At 40.5% G+C, this 19,076-nt stretch overlaps 1 long non-coding RNA gene across 2 annotated transcripts; it reads left to right on the top strand.

Moving 5' to 3' along the window:
* The first annotated feature begins 763 nt into the window (after nucleotides 1–763).
* LOC131137641 (uncharacterized) lies at nucleotides 764–17,787 on the top strand. Of its 2 annotated transcripts, none has more exons than XR_009131953.1 (3): nucleotides 764–980; nucleotides 1,115–1,224; nucleotides 16,011–17,787. It is a non-coding gene; the product is annotated as an uncharacterized LOC131137641 (long non-coding RNA). The 2 variants fall into 2 exon arrangements; XR_009131954.1 differs by lacking the exon at nucleotides 16,011–17,787 and adding an exon at nucleotides 6,994–7,372.
* Nucleotides 17,788–19,076: the final 1,289 nt, after the last annotated feature.

The following is a 19,076-nucleotide window of genomic DNA, read 5'->3' as shown; positions in this document are numbered from 1 at the left end:
CGAGCCTCACCGATACAAAAGCCAAATTGAGGTGCTGCGAGCTGCAAGTCAGGGCTGGACTCTCGAGGGGTGGGGGGTGCATGTTAGGATTCTGAAGCCACAACAAACTCTGGTGTCAGACACTAATGACACCATATTTTTGGACATAAAAAATGAGGATTTTACTACCGGCATCCATTGAGCCTTTTTCATATGTAAAAAAAAACATAACTTTCACCAAGTCTTTATTTAATAATCAAGGTTTTATCGTTAATAGTTCAGATTGGGGGGCAGCACGGTGGTCGATTGGTTAGCACGCAGACCCCACCTCTCCCCGTGCATGCGTGGGTTTTCTCCGGGTACTCCGGTTTCCTCCCACATTCCAAAAACATGCTAGGTTAATTAGCCACTCCAAATTGTCCATAGATATGAATGTGAGTGTGAATGGTTGTTTGTTTATATGTGCCCTGTGATTGGCTGGCGACCAGTCCAGGGTGTACCCCGCCTCTCGCTCGAAGACTGCTGGGATAGGCTCCAACACCCCTGAAGTTGAATGAATGAATGAGTTCAGATTAGGTGTCTTATTCAGTGAAGTATTACATTATAAAATATCACATGTAATAAAGTTAATGTTTAAAACAATTTAAGTAGAATAAATAAGGTTAAAAAATTGGTTCATAAAAAGATACATATCAATAGGTTAAAAAGTACTGTTTAGTATGGTGAATGTGTGATTATTGTATTTGAATAGGAGTGTTTTATTTTGAAGGCAGTGACAGTAAGAGGAAGTGGTGCGTTTCACCGGAAATTCTGAGCCGAGGTGGAGGTGTGTCGCGTGACGAAATGACTCGGTAAAAGTCTGTAAAAGTTGTAAAAGTTTGTATTAAAGTGTGTTTAAGAATACAGTCGGTGTTGTTAGACGGTCTGTCCCACCGTCTGTGCATGGACATTATCTACATATCTTCTGTGAGCTACTGGAGCGTGTCGAACAGTTTTTCACGGTATGTATTAGCGCATTAGCCGTTAGCTAACGCATTATTTGTTAGCGTCGCCAGCTAAGTGAATTAACTTTTAGCCGCAATACAGCTAACTCATCTTACTAACAAGGCTGTAATTCATCTTTTCCGATTTGAAGAGATCCATAGTGGTTCCAAACTGCGCTGTAAGCTACCCAGAGACAGACCACCTTCGCCGGCTCGTATGAGAGGCTTCTTCCCGCTCAACTGACGTCACTGTCGTAATAAGGTACCGTATTTTATTTTGCTCAGTTAAAGCGGACGCACAGTTTTGTGTGTGGGGGCCCACCAAGTGTGTTTTGTTTACATGGTGTAGTTGAATACCTGCTCAGTAAATGATTGAGATTATTTTTCATACCGCTGATTCCAGTGTGATTTTTGGTTATTTCATCTGTTAATATGTTTGTATGCCAGATTTAAAATTATAGAGGTTTAAAAGAGTGCAACCTTGAGATTAACAGTTTATTTACAGTGAGCAAAATACTCGAGACACATTGAAAGACTTAACAGGTTAAATAACTCAGGGCCCTTCTCTTATTATTTGAGTGATTACTGGGCTACATTAATTTTTAACCCAACTTATGCCAACTCCATGCAGCTACCTTCTAGATCCCCGAAATAGACAAAAGTATTGGTGCACCCGGACATTAAACATACAAGGAGTGACAACATGATCTATATTTTGTTCATTTGCTCAAAAAGACTCAGAGTTTTACTCACACATGGCTGAAACCGAGCATAAAGATAATATTTTTATGGCACCCAATGTCTGAACCGAGGAACCAATAACATCCATGTGACTCTCGCCACGAAATCAACAACAGAGGCACGGTCGGGTCTGTCTGCAGCCAAGACAGCCTTGGACACGCCATGCATTGTAATACCTTGATATACTGTAATGTCACGAGTGTCACGTAGACATCACAACACTGCATGACTTCCGCTGGACTGTGAAAACATTCTACGTAATCCCGAAGGTCAGAAGTTAAAATCAGTGTTGTAATTCGTCCTAAATGTGGACAAAGGAATGGGAAAATTTAATAAGAACTCAAGTACACCATTGTTCCGCTTAAAATGGTTCAGACAACACCACCTATTCAAGGGGCTTGGACCCAATTTAAAAAGGTTACCAAGGGGTCAGTACTGAGCAGTAATAAAATCAGAAATTAGTTAGTCACTTATGTAAATTTTTAGGGCTTTGTTGGTTTTGTTGTTAGCTAGCTCATATTAACTCTTGCGCTAGAATGCACAAAAAGGGGAAAGTTATGCAAATCTGAGACGTTTGCCATTTTTTTAGGGCTTTGTTGTTAGCTAGCTCATATTAACACATTTTCTTGCGCTAGAATGCACAAAAACGGGAAAGAAATATGTGTTCATATTTCAAATAAGGATCCCGAATGCACACCCTCCACCAAAAAAATTGCAGTTTCCCCTTAACACGTGATAATGCTAGCTTTAGTATCAATATTACTAACAAAACAGTACATGACTTTTGGACTTGCTGACAGTTTTATATGTGTGGCCTTACGGTGAATGAGCTGCCACAGAGAAACACTGACGGCTCTGAAATGAGGGAAGTAATGAGGAAGCTGATCCCCCCCCCAGTGATCCTGGCTGGAATGTCTTCCCGCTCCTAATTCATTACCTGATCAGTGGCTGGATCGGCTGTCATTCCGCAGATATTTGACACCAGTAGCTGTCGGTCTTCAAGGGTGTCAGGGGACCCATAGAGGTGTGGAAATTATGCATAACATGAGGCCAGCGCTATGCCACATGAATGTTCACGAAGGCGGTAATAGCAGGGTTATTTACGAGGAACAGCAATAAATAGAAAGAGGGAGCGCTAAAAGATTAAGGGGAAATGTGTCTGTTTGCAAAAGAGACAGAAAGAAGGAGGTGGAGTTTGTGTGGAAAAGGGGAAGGCAGAATCGGATTCTTGAGATTCTTCTACAAGTCTGGTGATTTATGATGTCAGTGGAGTTGAAGCTCAATATGAGCTCCCTTAACACATACTCCCAACAGTACGGAGTATCATTGGGGTGCGGGGTCAAGGTGGATCCCTAAAGGTCAAAGAAAGTCCCCTGCAAATTTGAACATGCATCAGGTTACAATTGAATGCATCACATAATCAGTTCACAGTTCCATATGTCCAAAAGGAGTAGGAAGAAGCAGAGCTCATTAAATCCTACCTTGTTCAAATCCTACCTTTTTCATGTACCCAGAAAAAATTATTACATTTGATTAATGGTCATGTTAAAGGTTAAATAACTGTTAATAGTTATCCTCCCTATCCGTGTGGAAGTGGTAAGTTTTTGGCTATTTAAGTTGAAAGGAAATAACTACCGTTTAGGTCGCTAGCTCTCTAGTTTGCGAGTTAGCATGTGTCTCAAGACTGTTACATTTTTATTTTTATTTTTATTTTTATTTTTATTTTTATTTTTATTTTTATTTTTATTTTTATTTTTATTTTTATTTTTATTTTTATTTTTATTTTTATTTTAATTTTAATTTTAATTTTAATTTTAATTTTAATTTTAATTTTAATTTTAATTTTAATTTTAATTTTAATTTTAATTTTAATTTTAATTTTTATTTTTATTTTTATTTTAATTTTAATTTTAATTTTAATTTTAATTTTAATTTTTATTTTTATTTTTATTTTTATTTTTATTTTTATTTTTATTTTTATTTAATCATTTATTTATTTAAATTTTTTTTGTCACATACTGAAGTACGAGGTGATATGACCATACATTGACATAATAGGTACCATAGTAACCGTCGATATGCAAATATGTGCCGTCTATGTTTATATTTACCTTAGGTCACACGCTGGCAACAAAAGTTATGTTTCACAAAACAGAAACAGTGATTAAATCAAGATGTTTCAATACCAGAGGAAATAAATGTATTGAAGCCCAAATTGAGTGTTTTCTTCCAGGAGAACAACCAGATGCTTCTATTATTGAATTCAAATCAATTTACCTCGCTGCTCTTTTCATTTACAACCCAATCACAATTCACTGCGTTGTCATCCCGTACTCCGTCCGTATCTCTCAGAACTGCTGCTGGGTTTACCACGCAAGCTCACCTTAAGTCCTTCCTCTCTGGCTCAAACTTGACAAACTGGCCCATAAACATGGCATGTACCTTGCAGCGGTGTATAAGGAGAAAATAGCACCGTCAAGAACGCCATTTTCACAAGACGGACTCAAACTCTACACCCTATATAAACCTGCCGGGTTACTACAAGACCATTATCTTCAAATACATTGTAACCAATTAGCCTGAATTACATTCCTTCTACTGTTTGATTTGACTTTTTTACTTTGTTCTTTTTAGGGATGAGCCGGTTACGGATAATGCATTTTTGCCGGATATGAGTATGAAACGAGTACATTTTGTCATTATCTGTATTCATGTTTAAAGAAAATTCTCATTCTGTATTCACTCTTCACGCTTTGTGATTGGCCAATCACAAGCAGCGATCGCCACTACTTAGACGGACTTTTCAACCGGGCCTCATTGGTTAAAAATGACCCTAACCCACTGACCCTAACCCCAACCCTGAACCTAACCCAGGGGTCGGCAACCTGCGCACTTCAACTTCCTCGTTGGGACCTCCTCCTTCGATTTTTTTAACACTGAAGCGGGAGAAATGTGCATTTGTGAAAATAATTTGAAATATCTGACTCACCGCAAGTTCATGAATGCATCTAGACTGGGTTCTGACTGCTGATTGGATGAACAAAGGACAGGACGATAGGTGTCCGATTTAGCGACAAGTTCACCAAGTTAGCACCACTGGGCTGCACATTTACCGACCGAGAATACATGAAATAATCGACAATAAACCAAGTCCAAACCCGATCACCGCACCCGACCACAACCAAAACCTGAACCCGACACAGCAAACTCATCTGGTTCTGGTCAGTTTTCGGTCAAGAAACACTGACAGTGTAGCTCTGGCAAAGACTTGTCCCGTTGGTGACCTACTAACTTTATTTGCCCCACAAAGCCCTCGGCAGCCCCGCCCATCAGCCTTTCGAGTTACTTGTTGTTACGCATCAATTGCCTGTCACCTTTACGGCCTTTATTTATTTGTCGGCTACATCGTGTGGAACAAAGCTGAGGGTATCACTCAGGTAGATGGATGATAACTCAGCTGATGTGACTCATCAATCTGTGGAATTTGACTTCCTCAATCTCATACAGCGGTTACTGTCATATTACGGAGAAGTATGATCAAGATCAATGACATTTTAAATGCTTCCCAGTTAGAGCTGATCAGGGATCATAAAGGGGACGTTGGTCATAAATGTGTCTCAGCCCACACTCTGGGAACAGCTCTTTTTTATATACTGTTGCCGAGGAATTCTGGTTAAAATGAATGAACTTGGAATGGCTAAATGTCACACGTTAACCAATATTGATCTCTCCGGAATTGTTCAACAGGCAATGACTTTATCACTCAAAGTATTTATTGTACAATGATGTGTTTCTATGCACGCGGGAGTGTGACTAACCACAGTGTAGTAGGCGTGGCATGGGTGGAATACATTCATTCATTCATTTTCTACAGCTTATCCTCGCAGGGGGGTGCTAGAGCCTATCCCAGCTGTCTTCAGGCGAGAGGCGGGGTACACCCTAGACCAGGGGTGGGCAAACTACGGCCCGGGGGCCACATCCAGCCCGCCAAGTGTTTGAATACGGCCCGCCCAATCTTTCAAAAGTATTTAATGTAAACTCAACATACAACCTGGCATCATGGCCTGAGCCAACCTTTTGATGGTTGTATCAATTTCGTTGTTTGACATGGTCTGTTGTTTACAAAGTGCTCCTGAAAAAAGAGACACAAGCACATAATAATAATAAAAATTAAAATAATAATTATTATATTATTATTATAACTATTATGATTATTATATTTATTATATCAATGCTAATTATTATATTAATTATATATAATAATATTGTTATATTTGCATATTTTACATAATAATAATATATAATTATTATTTTAATTTTATTTTAAGTATAATATTTTATTATTTTTAAAATATTTAAATATAAATATAAAATAATAAATAATAATAGCAGATTGCATGACAATTTTACAGATACAATAATACCAGGTGGACTGTTACGTGTAAAATATATAGTCTGCCCCCCCCCCCCCCCCAAAAAAAAAAGTTTGCCCACCCCTGCCCTAGACTGCCAGCCAATCACAAATCACAGGGCACATATAGACAAACAACCATTCACACTCACATTCATACCTATGGACAATTTGGAGTCGCTAATTAACCTAGCATGTTTTTGGAATGTGGGAGGAAACCGGAGTACCACGCATGCACGGGGAGAACATGCAAACTCCACACAGAGATGGCCGAGGGTGGAATTGAACCCTGATCTGTGCGCTAACCACTCGACTAATACATGAAAAAAAATACAGCTGAATAGGTGCAGATTCTGGAAGATCTGCTTTGTGTGTAGGAGCCACAACTCAATACAAAGAGCCAAAAAAATGAGCATAATTGGTCCCCTTTAACATAATAAATAAACATGAATGCATTTTTTTTTACAGATGCCAAATAAGTCTAAATGAACTTCAAGGGAAATTATTATGAGATCATATTTCCATGGGAAAGCTTTTGGTATCACAAGCAAATATGAAAATATTTATTATGTCTCATTGGTGCTGTTTTAGACGTCCAACAAAGATTTACAGCAAAGGTAGGATATAAAAAAAGCTAAAAAAAAATACATTTGAAAATGTTTCAAGTTAAAGGCAGCTAATGAATAGAGTCCCATTAGTGTATCCGCATATTAACTCTGCATACACAGCGGACCGCTGATGTGCACCGTGAGCATGCAGGGGGTGCACACCAAAACAAACAAAACCTCTCCTCCTCTTTCCCTGCGGCGACAAACAAAGTGCGCTCCAATGATGAACATTTCTTCCTGTTTCATGTTTAACCCCGCTCATTTCCCACAGTAAGAACCCCCGAAAACAAGCAGCGGCTCGGGGGGGAAATGACTGATGGCTGATTGTCATTGTTTGGGACCGTGCCGACTCCTCTTGGCTTTTTTGGAGGCCATGACGCAGAATTGGAAAGATCCTGGTGTTTTCCGGGTGCTGCATGTTGTGTTGTCAATGACTATGCATTGTTTATATCAGGGGTCGGGAACCTTTTTGGCTAAGAGAGCCATGAAGGCCAGATATTTTAAAATGTGTATCTGCGAGAGCCATATACATTTTGAATGCAATAAAATGTGTGCATTTTTATGTAAGACCAACAGTTTTAGATATAATGGGCTCTAATTACGTAGACCAGGCACACTACCCCACGCCAATGGGGTGTGGCCAGCATACTTTCGTGAGCAGCGCAGTGTCTAATAATAAATCAAATACTTGTTGCCATTAATGCAACTTCTGCTGCTGCATGGTTTTGAACCGTATTCAGTATATTTCATTCTTTTGGCCATCTTCACCAAAAGGCTTGGTTCTGCAGCTTTAGCTAGGTGACTATTTGACTAAAGGAGGAAAGTTTACATTTACATGTTTTTTTGACATCTCAATGACCGAGGTAGACTACAGCATTACCCAGTAATAATCAAGTTTTGGTGTTTGACCTGGAAAATATCATCAGGAAAGATAGATATGGTTGGCCGTATTGCAGCAGAATATAAATGGACGAATTAAAATGCATAAGAAAGTTGTTGATTTTGAATATTATTTTTAACAGTGATTTCTGTGATGGTTTACTTTAAAATGTTAGCAAAAATGCATTTTTATTGTGGTAAGAAATGCTTGAGAGCCAGATACAGTCATCAAAAGAGCCCTACCTGGCTCCCGAGCCATAGGTTCCCTACCTCTGGTTTATATTATTGGAGTTTATTTATTCTTGTTTTAGCATAGTAGTCTATTTTTAATTGGGGTATTATCTTATGTAACATATGTGACATCCATTATTGACAGCAAATGTATGGGTAAAATTGTACACAATAAATGTTGTCGTATTATGTTATTTGGTGGTAATCCAAATGAGGAGAATTTGCCTGTTGTACAGTATTGTTGCTTCGAGGTAGTATTCCCCCGTCTGATTGTGTGTGGGCTCGGCACACCTTGCCGCTGACATCACTATTAGTCACAAATGTCAATATTTGAGAAACACTGACATGCTCCATCAATCTCACACAGTCACCTCTCCACCGGTCAATGGCACACTTCACCATCCGGTGGCGTCTCTGTGCCGCTCTAACCATTTCCTTGTATTTGTTGTCGTTTGATCCCCTCCTGTCCCTCGGACTTGTTCCTGCTTCAGCGTGACGTTTGGTTCATAGGGTCTTTAATCGTGCATAGATGGCTGTCATCTTCCCCGGTGCTTTAACAGCGGCTGACCTCTCTGACCGCCACTGACGGTCGTCTGTCAAAGTGGGTTAATTCTCAGTCATGTGAAGGTCAAGAAGCCGACACATGATGATGTCTGACAGTGTTGCGGGACTCCATGTCAAACAGCGGCTAAAGCACTAGAAGGTTCAAGTCAATCTGCGGCTGTAATCAGAGTGCGTCCTTGCTGATCTCATGGCCTTAAATGCCTATTGACACCCATCAGAGCATGGAGGCTAAACAAATGATCATCACTCAATATTGGCTCCCATCTCCCGACACAGCCACCCAAGTGATGCTCCCATCCAAACAATAGATATCATCATGGGATTCCTTCAAAAATTGGGAGAGATGCCAACGAAAAGAAGCGGTACCATTGGGGTGGTTAATACATCACAGCACTCGTCTGATGCCATGCCCAGAGAAAAGGCCCCCCGGGGAGTACCCAGCATCGGGATAACATAGGAGCAATGTGACTGGTGCAATATTATATAGTATCTGATGAATGCAGTTTGTTGTTTTAGACGTTGTAGTGCAATCAAATGTGGCAGGAAACTGGAGTACTGGAGAAAACCCGTGTGTGGAGAATCGCAGGGAATCGAACCCAGGTGTTCCCGATCTCCTGACAGTGTGGCCTATATGCTAACCACTCGTAAACAGTCATGAACAAATTCCATCTTTTTAAAAATTACGATCTATGACGTTTACCAGTTTCGCGTTTTTAGTGTTGGTGGGCTGACCAGGACGCGACATAATTAGCCATGATCCAGAGCCAGTGGATGGACCATGGTTCAACGCCTTTGCAAAAATCGCCAACATCGATCCCGATATCATTAATCATCAGCAGCAATCTGAATCAATCTAAATCTGAATGAATTTTTTTTATTTGCTTTTTAGATTATTAATCAGTTGAAATTTGGTAAATAATTTGTGAAGAGTTTCTAAGTACATAATATGAAATACTTTATTAGCACGATAAAAGTTTTTCGTTTTACAGCCTTCTTACAAATTAATCAACTTGCCGCGGTCTCGTTTTCGGCATGAAAATATCAACAAAGTGCCATCCTCCTGCTCTCTCTGTGGTATGTCTGGGCTTGCCTGCCTGGCGGGCAGCTGGCAGGTAGTGATGGGCGGTGTTTGGTTGCCTGTAGCTGAGTCATGTGACGGTAAATCAAACACAAGAGACAGGGGGTAGAGGGTGGGGGTGGGGGGGTCAAAGGGAGCTGAGACACAGCCAAGGAAACCAACCCAAGTCTAAGTGTCTAACTTTTGACATTGGTATCGATCAATATTGATACCAACGTTGAGATCGATAGTTTTTTGCGATACACTGTGGTGTCCTGAAGCGTTGACAACATTTTTTTAATGTTTTTTTTCTTTGAAATATCTCACACAATTAAAATTCAACAACTCGCAACTTTGGGCCCTTGTGGAGGTTGGTGGACCGGTTGGTGGACTGGTTGGTGGACTGGTTGGTGGACCGATTGGTGGACTGGTTGGTGTTGGGCCAATGTTTTTGTTTATTCAAACTGGGGGGTGTAAACGGGGTGCGGCGCTTGCTTTGAGGCCAATCAGGTTTCCAATTAATAACAGTTTTTGTTTCACATACATTGTTTCTATCTCTGGAGCTAAATGTGTGTTTTAGGGGCACACAAGCTGTCCCTCGGTTAAATGTTGTTGTTGTTTTTATTTTGTAGCTCGGCGTTATGGAAAGGTGCACTTCAAATATGCTAATCAAACATCTGGTGTTCCTACAGCATACACGGATTGCTGCACTTATCCTACAAGATAAAAAGGTTACTTGCTTTTTGAATGTCATTTGAATGCATCGTGGTCGCTCACCAGTTAGGATTGTTGCATTGTTTGTAATAGAAGGGGATAAATATTGCTTACACCTATTCTTTCCTCTCTCCGCTTGTTTTGATGCCCATCCTCACGTACACTCACACCCCCCTTCCCCCCCGTTCCCTTCCCACCCTCTGCTGAAAGCCATTACAGAAATACAATTTCTAATACCTCCGCACAGGCCTTCGATCGACTGCAAACAAATTTATATTCAGGCGGTAAACAGAGCGCTGCAGAGATTTATTTATCGAGTCTGCAGGAGAGAAACAAGCAGGCGTGTGAACCCTGAATAACCTCGGAGCTGACGTGAAGATGGATCAGCGCACCATGCAAATGCATCTATTGCACTCAGTCATTCAGCACATCTCTGCCTGTAGAATCCCATTAAGTCTCACAGCTGAGGCCATATTTCTGGGCTCGGAGAATCCACTTTGGAAGTTCTTCATTACTAGGGGAAAGATTTTCTAATTGGTATGGACCTGAAGGATATAGAAGAAATAGAACTGAAAGAAAACATGAATATTTCATTGAATAGAAACGCTCACCGTGGTTTTAGGTTGATTTCAGTAAAAAATAGATTTAAATACACCATGTCAACAATATTTACAGTATCTGAGTCATGCTGATTTATACAGGGGTTATCATAGGTCGCAAAAACCTTGCTGTTGAGGGATGTGTGTGCTGTAAAATTATTTCGGGGTCATTTGCCCCGCCCCCGGCCCAGTGCTAATTTTAATGTGCATAAAACTACTATTTGTGTAGGCCCCAGCCTCTGTGTACACCCTCCCACTTGTAGGGGTTGCCGTCGAAAATAAAAATCCAAGAGCAGGACTAGATTTAGGTCAAACTTCCTGATCTCTGTTTGTGTATTTGTTGGAGGCTAATTACAAAGCTGCTGCTCCTGAACTTCTAACTGCTTCTAAATACCAGCTGTCATGACCTCTGAACCCATTAAGTGTGCCTTTCACATGACCCAAGCCAGGACCCCCCCTCTAATTTACATAAACCATTAGCTGATTTAATGCGGGCCTGTATGATGCAAATGATTGTATTGTTGCAGTGAAAAATAATCTTGCTATTTCTGAAAAAAAAAAAAAAGTCAGGATGCCAAGGACCCCCCCCACACACCCCACCCCACAGGAGGCCCCCACAGAGTAGAGCACAGACCCCCAATCCCTACTGCTGTAAAATGTTGACTCTGCTTGAGTTTCTCCAAGTTGCTCCAGCTTGAAGACTGTTGATGACACACATGTCCGGCTATTGGCGGAGGTGGGGGTGAGAAGGGGGGGGGGGGCACGTCATCGCCATCTATCCTGGGAGAAAATGTCCCCTCTCCTCGGCCACGCGTGACTGCGTGCATGAGAGGCCGGCCGTGAGGTGAAGCCCCGTCCAATGATTAAGCAGAGCAGAGCTGATAATGACTCCCTATCAGGAGCTTACGGCCGGAGGGGCGCCGGGCCAGTGCGGACCGGCCACGGCCGAGCCACGGTGAGGTCACCCAGGGCGGAGTGACTCGTCGAGGTGTGCCCCCCCCCCCCCAGGATGTACCCCGCTCCATCCTTCAGCTTGGATCCACGCACCGCCTCTCCTCCTGGGTGTGACACTCCCAGGGGGGACTTCTCCGTCACGGCCTGGCCCCACTCGTATCTCGCAGGGCCTGGGGGACGCGCGTAAAACCAAACCGCGCAGATGTCGCGCACTGTGATTTTACACACCACGGCGAGTGAAAAGTCGAATACGAGCCGGAGGGAAGTTGACGCAGCCCGGACTGGAACTTCGGAACCGTGGACGGAAGGACGCGAAAAGTTTTGGATGAACAAAAGTGCGGGTAAGTTTTCATCACGCATGATGAGTTCGAGTGGTGTTGTCCTGGTAAACATTGTAGCTTTTTTTTAAATTGTCGATTATTAGACTGGCGAAAACTTAAAAACGTAAACACTGACGTGCACTGTGACGTTTCTCCTCGTCACCAAAACGCACCGTCCAGCTGCCTGATAGGAACAATGCAGTACCGATTACAGTACAATATTTTTAAATACATAGTAAACTCTGGTAAGTTGAAGTTACTGCATGTGTATTGTTTTATTTTATATTTAATAGTTAAGCATATATACCATAATAACTTCGAAATTTTCAAGATTAATAGTTCCTCATTTTTGCGAGACACTCAGAAAAAACATTTTTATACAATTTTCAGTTTCTAGTGAAAAGTACAACTCGAATAATTAATTAAAATTGTGTTTATACCGGATAAAATGCTATTTTTAACACATCTAAAAGCAGGCCTTGTGGTAAAATATATTGTAATATAACTGCAACAATCATTTTTACACTGCACATAGTAGAGTGAATTACGGTAAGAGGCCATCTCAGTGTATATTCAACTCTGAGCCTGATCAATTATTTCCCCTTTGCTCTCATTAGCCCTTGAATAATGCATCACACTACTCGTCCGCGGCTGCGCAAAGTTGAGTAAAAGTTAAGCAGGAGTGTTGCCACAGTATCGATTCCTTGTCTGTCTGTAATGAAAGCCTTTGCGTATTGATTTCAGTTTGCAGCACCTTTACGCATGTCCACCTTTTTAACATAATTGCTGTCACAGATCATCATTTCCTTTGACTGATGAATCCCGGGCAGGAGAAGAATACTATGGCTGTGTACTTTAAATAATATCATACACTAATGAGTATACAATTCGAATGTTTGCTGGTTTCATGGATATCACACAGGATCATACAAACTAGTGCAGCACAATTCAAGTTATGGAAAAAGTAGAATATAAAAGTGGGAATATACTTTTAAAACTAGGATGGCCTTCCTGCAAGGCCGAATTTATATGGATGTACATTGATTTGTCTTAAAATAATAATAATTCACAGACAATATAAAGAAATGTTGGATTTTAAGGACACTTGTTGTTATATAAGATATTTAAAGTCAACTTTAATCAACTTTTTCTAGTTATACCTTTAAAAATTAGAAAGGTTTTCATTTCATTGTAGCTTTGGCTTGAAGTGAAGTTACCTTGCCGTGTAAGAATTCTCCAAAAGAAGCTCCAGACATACCTGGATCAAAATTTAATGGAATCTCCCTTAAGCTACCACGAAACGTAGAGGAAAATGAGTCCCGCTAACTAAGACTAATGACAGCACCCTTTGCGGAAGTCATGCATCAAAAGTGCTCAAAAGCACACAAAATGTGTGTCAAAATTCTAATTTCGGCTCACATGTGCAATCGTAATCATTTTTACCGATGCACAAGGTGCTTGAGAGATGTTGCACGGTGCAACCGCACCTCACTAACGATGCCGCGGTAATGAAGGCGAAAAGTCATTATCTCTCCCACGTACACAAACACTCATCCACCTCCCCTTAACCTCCGTCTGACCCTCAATGAGGAGTCACTTATTAGTGCAAAGTCGTAAACGGGTCGTCGGTAAAGTCGTCTTTCCTCAGGAGGTTCTGTAGTTTTTGGGTGGATTCTCCAAAGACGTGTAACCTGATCTTCCTGCTTGGCGGATATACTCCCCGTGCGTCATTCTTCAATTACGCTCTGACAGCACCTGAATTACTGTGGGCTGGATGCCCAGACGACTGAGGCAATGTGTATCGATCTGTTCTCTTTCCTTCTCGCCTCTCGGTGGCTCGCCGAGGCCTCGCCGTCCCCTCGCCGTCCCCTCAGCTTGGCTCGGTTATATTTAAGCATGCGAGTCATTGCTCAAACATTTAGCTTGATTCTTTTTTGCCTTCTGGCCTGCATCACTTCTATTATCTTTGCGGCCATTAATCAGCGTAGGTGGGATGGGGGTGGGGGGGTTTGCACTCCTGGAAGGTGAAGTTCTTAATTACGCACACCTCTGCCTCGGCATTGGTTCTTCATAGTGACTGCCCTCTAATTCTCCAACTCACTTACCTTGACATTCATTTTCTTAAAACACACACGTGGACATTTATCCTATAAGTGACCTTTCCGTATGCTATGCTTTTTCAAGTGGCTAGAGGCCTGTTAACCTTCCTGGCGATGAATTGCGGGCATGAGACGACACCTGGCAGGCCGACTCCATTATGCTAGCCACGCGTTCCCTCATATAATAACGCCGCGACCACAAAGCCGGCGATGAAAAAATCAAGATTGAGACGAGCGTCCTGTCATTCTTTCCAATAGCACGATACGATACTTTAACGCCTAACCCAGAAACCTCACAGGGAAAAAAATGGAGACATTTGTCATCAGTGCAGCGCTGCAGAGGAAGTGTAAACTGTTGGAGTGTCATCGACACAGGAAGGCCTCAAAGCAAATTATGAATGGATGTCTCGGATGCAACTAATGGGGTGCAAAAAGCCGCAAAGTTGTTTGCAATCGCCAAACGTGCCGCGAATCCCTTTCTCTGTATTTGTAACACGCAGTTGCACATTTGTCACAACTCAGCGTCGCCGCGTGAGAGATGTTTTGTCGCTATACAGCTACTTCGTGGAACTTTTTACTGTCCGGGATCGCCGTATAAACGTGAAATGTTTAAAGCCTGAGGTGCCCTTTCCCATCTGCTGGTAGATAAAACACAATCGAAAGATTTGCCACATTGTTGCCAGCCTTGAGCTAAAACGTGTTAATCCACATCTTGGCCGATATTTGGCATAACAGGATTTCAGTAATCCGGTAATCCAGTCCCCAAAATAGTACTTAGTACAGTCAGATTTGGAGAAAATGTCTCATTAGTACTGAAAACTAGCTAAATAAGCAGCCTACACACCTTTAACACATTATGACGGGACCATACCAATATAACGCACCCTTGTGGTTTTGTTTTCAGGTTCTGGGACAAAACGTGCAAGACAATGTGAATGCGTTTTTATGTGGATATATACGTTTTTTGTTTATGTGTATCAGTTATGTCCGTTCATTCCCGATGGAAATTTCCGACCAGATCCCAATCCGTGAGATGTGGAACCCGGAAGAGTGAGCAGCCGTGGAATGGTCAGATTAATCGCATTAATAGCAATCGCAGCATGCTAAGTTTGTTGGAGTCCAAATTATGACTTTTGAATGCGTTTAAAAACCAATTTCTATAGACGATGTCATAGTTAAAGACCCGCCCTTTATAGCCTGGTACTGTTCAGATATTTAGACCTGGTGTGAATCCATCTTAATGACACATGTAGATCTCCGTAAGCACTTTGGTAATGTCCGTGAGGCGGACCCAATCAGGAATATTATCCAACGAGTTCTGTAGTACAGGTCGGATTTGGCCCCGGGGCCCAGACTTTGACACTATGCATTAAAAGAAGTGTATGCAAAGGGCGCCAACATATCCCAACTGTGTTGTGTCTTGTAAAAATAGCAATGTGGCTAAAATTAGCTATTGTGGAATGGATAGTCCATCACTATTACTCCACATTGTGGACTGCTTTTGCGTGTGTGTGTGTGTGTGTAGGCCATATGAACATGTATGTAAAAACAAAAGAGCCGTGAGTGACATCCATGAACCAGGAACACCAAAATTTTGCTTTATAATTGTGAAAAATATAGATATTTTTGTTCAATCTGTTCTTTTAAAGCAGTATTAGTGACATATGCCACCCGGTGGTGGTCTGATATTTTTGGAAAATATCATTTGGAGTTGCATAGTCCCTTTTAATCTTTCAGTATTGACATTTTCTTGCACAAATATATAAATATTTTTCATAGTATTATATTTGTTTGTCTACTTCTTATGTAATGTAACATGAGCATGACTTCATTCATGATTGTGTACCTTTTTTTTTTTCACTTTGACTCAGGTGATCTGCAGCTTCTCTCCGCTAACCCGAACCCCCCCTGATGGCGGGGTCCCACTTGGAAAAGTAGACCCCCTTCAACAAGTTATCTCCATGCGGATGCAGATGATATATATATATATCATATATATATATATAAATATGGCTGTGGAACTTGTGCGCACCTGAAGCTCTGTGCGGGGTTAGTATTGGGGTGGGGGTGCGTTAAGGTTGAATGTAATTGACACATATTAATCTTAATTTAATATTAATATTAATCTAACGTTGGCCAACATAATTCGAAGGACTTCCTAAGAGAAATAGCATCCATTAATTGATCACTAATAGATTAAAACAGCATTCTAATTATAAAATGAATTTAAATTTAATTTAGGTCATGAAATAACAATCATAACAATATGCATTTAATGTTTTATAATATGTACAGTATAAAATATTAATTATAAGCAGTAAAACGTTGCTTTATAAATCAGCACAAGTGACAATAAATTCATTTTTATAATCCATTTATGATATTTCGTCACTAAATGAGCATGTTTATGCATGTGTGAGTGCGCGGCAACGCTGTGTGTCAAAACACGTCGACGGGTGACTCCCTGCGTCTCTTTATTGCGCCTCCTATCGCGGCGCAAAATGAGACTCGCAACTGCGGAGCAGACAGTAACGGGCTGTCTGGGCTCCTTTACGCACTCACCAATAAACTGCAAGTATATTCCTCCCCGGATTTACATCCCATAGACGGTAAACGATCGTAAACCGGGGGCCCTTAAACGTGGCTGCGCCGGCGCCAATCGCAATGCGCTTCTATCATGTTCATGTCTGTTTTAATATCACCAAATGGTCCATCAGACTCTTTCACTTAATGGAATGGAGTGTTTTGTTTAGCCGAGATGCGCAAGGCGTAAACTAAACAACGTCGGTGATGTCAAAATAAGGCAAAAAACGGTTGCTTAGAAATCAAATCCGCTACAAGACAAGTGCGTGTGTGCTGTGCAAGGCCAAGCCGTAATGTATGCGGCTAAACCGGCGTTCAACTTTAACCTTCTGACCTCCGTCTTGCCTCCGGATAACGATGACCCGGTCAAGATGCACACTTCACTGAGGTGTTTTTTTTTAAATCCATTTATTTTTCCTACGTGGTTTTGCTCAATATATGTAAAAAAACACTATTATAACTATTTATTCGTTTTTTTGTAGTATTATTGTGCTTGTAGTGAAGTAAAAATACACATACTGAGAGCTGTTTTGAAAGAAATATATTGTTTTTAACTTATTTTTTCAGTTTTTCACTTCTCTTAATTTAACTTAATTTATTTTCAATTTCAATTACAGTTGTGACAATTTTCTAAGAGTTAAAAATATAGTAAATATAGTTAAAAAAAATATCAACAAAATGTGCGAAAAGAGGACTTTGGGTGAACTATCACTTTCATTTCATGGCGTGGCAGCCTCAGCACTTAAATTGATGAAGCGCATTGTTTGCTCAGACCTGACATTTACTTCCAGAGCATTTGAGTGTGACGTCGCTCTGATGAATTTTTGCACTTGTGTAATTTGTGTGTGTGTGTGTGAAGATGGATGCTGGGCCCATGAGAATGACAACTCACACATGAGGTGGATGAAAAAGGCCAAATTAAATCCAAAAGAGTCAGAATCCTGCCACCCCGCCCCCTCCTAAAATCGCAAATTTTTCATATTGAAATATGCAGCAAAACTATTTTAATTAAATGTATCAATTTATATGAATTGTAAACATCATCATTCAGACAGGAGTTGTTGATTTGAGGTTATTTGCTATATAAGCTATGATATATAAACTATACCTGTATTGCTGTACTGTATTTTGTAAGAGTTATGTGATATATACGTATATATGTATATATAAACTGTGTACTATTTGTGACCTCTCTTGTGACTGTGTTTTGTCCTTGACTATTTTAGTTTCATACAAAAATTATGTATTATTTTATTTATCAGATTCCAATTGAGTGCATCCCATAATCAGTTCCCAGTTCCACATGTCCAAAAGGAGTAGGAAGAAGCAAAGCTTATTAAATCCTACCCTTCCATCTGGTACTTTTATAATCAGTAACTGTTACATTTGTTCACTTCCTGCTTTCCTAATATAGTTTAAGACAGGGGTCTCAAACACGCGGCCCGCGGGCCAAATGTGGCCCGCAGGACACCAGTTTGAGGCCCCCTGCCTTGATATGAAAGTTTAATGTTAGTGCGGCCCGCGCAAGTTTGATATGGATGCTGTATGGTATCATGTACCCAGAAAAAATGATTACGTTTGATTCATGTTAAAGGTTAAATAACTGTTAATAGTTATCCTCCCTATCCGTGTGGAAGTGGTAGGTTTTTGGCTATTTAAGTTGAAAGGAAATAACTTGAAGGCTACCGTTTAGGTCGCTAGCGCTCTAGTTTGCGAGTTAGCATGTGTCTCAAGACTGTAACTTTTTATTTTTTTATTTTTTATTTTTTATTTTTTATTTTTTATTTTTTATTTTTTATTTTTTATTTTTTATTTTTTATTTTTTATTTTTTATTTTTTATTTTTTATTTTTTATTTTTTATTTTTTATATATATTTTTTATTTTTTATTTATAAGTTTTTGTCACATACTAAAGTACGGGGTGATATGACTATACAATGATATTGATAATATGCATTGGTTATTGGTTATTTTTTAGCCAATAATGAACTTATGCATATAGATAAAGATGAAGTCAAATATCCTCACAATGGATCAACTCTATATGTCATAGTCGGCCATTGTTGTTGTAATAGAAGTTGCTCTAATTTGACTTTTTAGTGCTCGCTGATGCTTCTTACTCACAGATTGAACCACCAAAACCATTAGAAATGAAAATCGAACCCATTTACACGTCTGCGTGTGCCCGCCTGTACAAAGTGTGTTTCCCTCTAACGCAAAGCCCTCAATAAAAAGTCACATATTCAAATCCATACATAATAAATTATGACACCGACCGAGCCGCACACCCACACCCATCCAGCGGCTCCACGGCTCCACGGCTCCACGGCTCCACTCCAGGGAGCAGATGTTTG

The sequence above is a fragment of the Doryrhamphus excisus genome, chromosome 10 (assembly GCF_030265055.1).
Source record: "Doryrhamphus excisus isolate RoL2022-K1 chromosome 10, RoL_Dexc_1.0, whole genome shotgun sequence".
Classification (NCBI taxonomy): domain Eukaryota; kingdom Metazoa; phylum Chordata; class Actinopteri; order Syngnathiformes; family Syngnathidae; genus Doryrhamphus; species Doryrhamphus excisus.
The sequence above is the reverse complement of the archived record's forward strand: the minus strand, read 5'-3'. Positions and strand labels throughout refer to the sequence as shown.